This window comes from Heterodontus francisci, chromosome 36 (genome assembly GCF_036365525.1).
Source record: "Heterodontus francisci isolate sHetFra1 chromosome 36, sHetFra1.hap1, whole genome shotgun sequence".
Taxonomy (NCBI): Eukaryota; Metazoa; Chordata; class Chondrichthyes; order Heterodontiformes; family Heterodontidae; genus Heterodontus; species Heterodontus francisci.
In genome coordinates this window covers 8139431-8145430 of record NC_090406.1, presented here as the reverse complement: position 1 = coordinate 8145430, position 6000 = coordinate 8139431, and positions in this window count along the sequence as shown.

Sequence of the window (6000 nt, the reverse complement as noted above, 5' to 3'; positions counted from 1 at the left end):
GCAGGAGGGGAATGGGTGACCACCAGGCAGAGCAAGAGGACTAGGCAGGCAGTTCAGGAATCTCCTGTGGCTATTCCCCTGCAAAACAGATATACTGCTTTGGATACTGTTGGGGGGAATGGCCTCTCAGGGGAAAGCAGCAACAGCCCAATTCGTTGCACCACGGTTGGCTGTGCTGCACAGGGGAGGAGTAAAAAGTGTGGGAATGCAATAGTTATAGGGGATTCAATTGTAAGGGGAATAGATAGATGTTTCTGTGACTGCAAAAGAGACTCCAGGATGGTATGTTGCCCCCCTGGTGCTCGGGTCAAGGATGTCTCAGAGCGGTTACAGGACATTCTGAAGGGGAGGGTGAACAGCCAATGGTCGTGGTACATATTGGTACAAACGGCATAGGTAAAAAAAAGGATAAGGTCCTAAAAGCAGAATATTGGGAGTTAGGAAGTAAGTTAAAAAGTAGGACCTCAAAGGTCCAGTAATCTCAGGATTACTACCAGTGCTACATGCTAGTCAGAGTAGAAATAGCAGGATATATCAGATGAATGCGTGGCTGAAGAGATGGTGTGGTGGAGGGGTGGGGGGGGGGGGGGGGGTGGGGGTTATATTCCTGAGACATTGGAACTGGTCCTGGGGGAGGTCGGACCAGTACAAACTGGATGGGTTATATCTGGGCAGGACCGGGACTGATGTCTTAGGGGGAGTGTTTGCTAGAGTGGTTGGGGAGGGTTTAAACTAAAATGGCAGGGGGATGGGAACCTTTGCAAGGAGTCAGAGGAGTGGGGATCCAAGACAAGAACAAAAAACAGTAAGGGGAATAAGAAAAGTGATAGGCAGAGAAATCAAGTGCCAGAATCAAACAGGGCCACAGTGAAAAATAGTGGAAAGGGGCCAAGTAATGTTAGAAAGACAAGCCTTAAGGCTTTGTGCCTTAACGCGCGGAGCATTCGCAATAAAGTGGATGAATTAATCGCACAAATAGATGTAAATGGGTATGATATAGTTGGGATTACGGAGACATGGCTGCAAGGTGACCAGGGATGGGAAATGAACATCAAGGGGTATTCAGTATTTAGGAAGGACAGACAAAAAGCAAAAGGCGGTGGAGTTGCATTGCTGGTTAAAGAGGAAATTAACACAATAGTGCGGAAAGATATTAGCTCTGACGATGTGGAATCTGTATGGTAGAGCTGAGAAATAATAAGGGGCAAAAAACGTTAGTGGGGGTTGTATATAGACCCCCAAACTGTAGTGGTGATGTTGGGAATGGCATTAAATAGGAAATTAAATATGCATGTGATAAAGGAACATCTGTAATTATAGGTGACTTTAATCTGCATATAGATTGGGCAAATCAAATTAGTCACAATACCGTAGAGGAGGAATTCTTGGAGTGTGTACGGGATGGTTTCCTGGACCAATACGTTGAGGAACCAACTAGAGAACAGGCTATCCTAGACTGGGTATTGTGTAATGAGAGAGGAATAATTGACAATTTAGATGTGCGAGACCCCTTGGGGATGAGTGACCATAATATGATAGAATTCTTCACCAAGATGGAGAGTGACGCAGTTGATCCTGAGACTAGGGTCCTGAATCTTAGTAAAGGAAAGTTTGAAGGTATGAGGCGCGAGTTGGCCATGATGAATTGGGAAATGTTACTTAAAGGGATAACGGTGGATAGGCAATGGCAAACATTCAAAGAGCGCATGGATGAACTGCAACAATTGTTTATTCCTGTCTGGTGCAAAAATAAAATGGGAAAGGTAGCCAAACCATGGCTTACATGGGAAATTAAAGATAGATCCAAGGAAGATGCATATAAATTCACCAGAAAAAACAACAGACCTGAGGATTGGGAGCAGTTTAGAATTCAGCAAAGGAGGACCAAGGGATTGATTAAGAAGGGGAAAAATAGAGTACAAGAGCAAGCTTGCAGGGAACATAAAAACTGACTGTAAAAGTTTCTATAGATATGTGCAGAGAAAAAGATTGGTGAAGACAAATGTAGGTCCTTTACAGTCAGAAACAGGGGAATTTATTATGGGGAATAAAGAAATGGCTGACCAACTAAATGCATACTTTGGTTCTGTCTTCACAAAGGAGGACACAAATATCATACCAGAAATGTTGGGGAACAAAGGGTTTAGTGAGAGAGAGGAACAGAAGGAAATCGGTATTAGTAGAGAAATGGTGTTGGGGAAATTGATGGGATTGAAGGCTGATAAATCCCCAGGGCCTGATGGTATGCATCCCAGAGTACTTAAGGAAGTGGCCCTAGAAATAGTGGATGCATTGGTGGTCATCTTCCAAGATTCTATGGACTCTGGAACAGTTCCTACAGATTGGAGTGTAGCTAATGTAACCCCATTATTTAAAAAGGGAGGTAGAGAGAAAGCAGGGAATTATAGACCAGTCAGCCTGATGTCGGTAGTGGGGAAAATTCTAGAGTCCATTATCAAAGATTTTATAGCAGAGCACTTGGAGAACAGTGGTAGAATCAGACAGAGTCAGCATGGATTTACGAAAGGGAAATCATGTTTAACAAATCTACTAGAATTCTTCGAGGATGCAACTAGTAGAGTTGATGAGGGGGAGCCAGCAGATGTGGTTTATTTGGACTTTCAGAAGGCTTTCGACAAAGTCCCACATAAGAGATTAGCATGTAAAATTAAAGCGCGTGGGATTGGGGGTAGTGTATTGCGATGGATAGAAAATTGGTTGGCAGACAGGAAACAAAGGGTAGATTAGATTAGATTAGAGATACAGCACTGAAACAGGCCCTTCGGCCCACTGAGTCTGTTCCGAACATCAACCACCCATTTATACTAATCCTGCACTAATCCCATATTCCTACCAAACATCCCCACCTGTCCCTATATTTCCCTGCCACCTACCTATACTAGTGACAATTTATAATGGCCAATTTACCTATCAACCTGCAAGTCTTTTTGGCTTGTGGGAGGAAACCGGAGCACCCGGAGAAAACCCACGCAGACACAGGGAGAACTTGCAAACTCCACACAGGCAGTACCCGGAATTGAACCCGGGTCCCTGGAGCTGTGAGGCTGCGGTGCTAACCACTGTGCTACTGTGCCGCCCTAGGGTAGGGATAAATGGGTTTTTTCCCAAATGGCAGGCAGTGACTAGTGGGGTACCGCAGGGATCAGTGCTAGGACCCCAGCTATTCACAATATACATTAATGATTTAGATGAGGGAACTAAATGTAATATCTCCAAATTTGCAGATGACACAAAACTGGGTGGGAGGCTGAGTTGTGAGGAGGATGCAGAGGGGCTTCAGGGTAATTTGAACAAGTTGGGTGAGTGGGCAATTGCATGGCAGATGCAGTATAATGTGGATAAATGTGAGGTTATCCACTTTGGTAGCAAAAACAGGAAGGCAGATTATTATCTGAACGGCTATAAACTGAGAGAGGGGAATATGCAGCAAGACCTGGGTGTTCTCGTACACAAGTCGCTGAAGGTAAGCATGCAGGTGCAACAGGCGGTAAAAAAGGCAAATGGTATGTTGGCCTTCATAGCGAGAGGATTCGAGTACAGGAGCAGGGATGTCTTGCTGCAATTATACAGGGCCTTGGTGAGGCCACACCTGGAATATGGTGTGCAGTTTTGGTCTCCTTATCTGAGGAAGGATGTTCGTGCTATTGAGGGAGTACAGCAGAGGTTTACCAGACTGATTCCTGGGATGGTGGGACTGACGTATGAGGAGAGATTGAGTCGGTTAGGATTATATTCACTGGAGTTCAGAAGAGTGAGGGGGGTTGTCATAGAAACCTATAAAATTCTAACAGGACTTGACAGGGTAGATGCAGGAAGGATGCTCCCGATGGTGGGGGAGTCCAGAACCAGGGGTCATAGTCTAAGGATACGGGGTAAACCTTTCAGGACTGAGATGAGGAGAAATTTCTTCACCCAGAGAGTGGTGAGCCTGTGGAATTCGCTACCACAGAAAGCAGTTGAGACCAAAACATTGTATGTTTTCAAGAAGGAGTTAGATATAGCTCTTGGGTCTAAAGGGATCAAAGGCTATGGGGCGAAAGCAGGAACAAGTTACTGAGTTGGATGATCAGCCATGATCATAATGAATGGCGGAGCAGGCTCGAAGGGCTGAATAGCCTACTCCTGCTTCTATGTTTCTATGTTTCCTGCTTTCTGTCTTCCTGCCTTTTTGAGTAAAGGAGTTACATTCGCCAATTTCCAATCTAATGGAACCTTTCCCGAATCTAGGGAATTTTGGGAAATTAAAACCAACACATCACCTTTCTCACTATCCACTTCTTTTAACACCCTAGGATGAAGTCCATCAGGACCCGGGGACTTGTCAGCCCGCAGCTCCAACAATTTGCTCAGTACGACTTCTCTGGTGGACTGTAATTTTCTTGAGTTCCTCCCTCCCTTCCATTTCCTGATTTACAGCTATTTCTGGGATGTTACTTGTATCCTCCATGGTGAAGACCAATGCAAAATACCTGTTCAATTCATTTGCCATCTCCTTATTTTCTCTTATTAATTCCCAGACTCACTTTCTATAGGACCAACGCCCACTTTGTTAACTCTTTTTTACATATCTATAAAACTCTTACTATCTGTTTTTATATTTCTAGATAGCTTTCTCTCATAATCTAATTTTTTCCTCCTTATTAATCTTTTAGTCATTCTTTGCTGTTTCTTATATTCTGTCCAATCTTCTGACCTGCCACCCATCTTTGCACAATTATATACTTTTTCTTTATGTTTGATACTATCTTTAACTTTTTTAGTTAACCACGGATGGTGGGTCTCACAATTCGAATTTTTCTTTCTCATTAGAATGTATCTATTCTGTGTATTCTGAAATATCCCCTTAAATGTCTGCCACTGCATCTCTCTTGACCTATCCCTTAACCTACTTTGCCAGTTCACTTTTGCTAGCTCTGCTTTCATGCCCTCATAATTACCCTTATTTCAGTTTAAAATACTATTCTTAGACCCACTCTTCTCTCCCTCAAATGGAATGTAAAATTCAATCATATTATGATCACTGCTGCCTAGGGGCGCCTTCACTATGAGGCCATGAATTAATCTTATCTCATTGCACAATACCAGGTCTAGTATAGCCTTTCTGGTTGGCTCTAGAATGTGCTGTTCTAAGAAACTAACCCATAAACATTCTACGAACTCCTCATCCAGGCTACCTTTGCCCATCTGATAGGAACCATGCAGCACAAAGATGACATGCTGCCTGTATCACATCGAACGGATGCAGTGGAACTGCACAACATGATCCCCAAGCCCCTTTTCAGGGGCCATCTAATTCTAGTGCCTAAAAGTATTTGGGAAAAATCATCCCCCCCTCCCACCCCCCCAAGCCCCTCTCTGGTGTGATAAAGAATGAACAGGACTTCCATTTATATAGCACCTTTTATAACCTCAAGAGGGTCTTAAAACACTTTTACAGCCAATGAAGTACTTTTGAAGTGTAGTCACTGTTGTAATGTAGGAAACACGACAACCAATTTGAGCACGGCAAGATCCCATAAACAACAATGTGATAATGACTTGATAATCTGTTTTATAAATGATGTTAATTGAGGAATAAACATTGACCCCAGGACACGCCCCCCCCCTTCTTCGAATAGTGCCACGGAAACATTTATGTTCACTTGAGAGGGCAGACAAGACCTCGGTTTAATGTCTCATCCAAAAGACAGCACCTCCGACAGTGCAGCGTTCCCTCAGTACCTTCAGTTGCCTAGGCCCAAAGCTCTCTGCCTCTCCCTCCCTTCCTTTAATTGCTCCTTAATACCCAAACTTTGACCAAGCTTTTGGTTATTTGTCCTACTATCTCCTTAAGTGGCTCAGTGTCAAACTTTGTTTGATAACAATCCTGTGAAGTCTCTTTATTTCCCAGCATTATATAAGCACAAGGTTCCGTATGCTATTTCTTCCCCAATACAGCAGTTAGCTGATCGGTGACTGTAGGCTCGTCACAGGATTGTC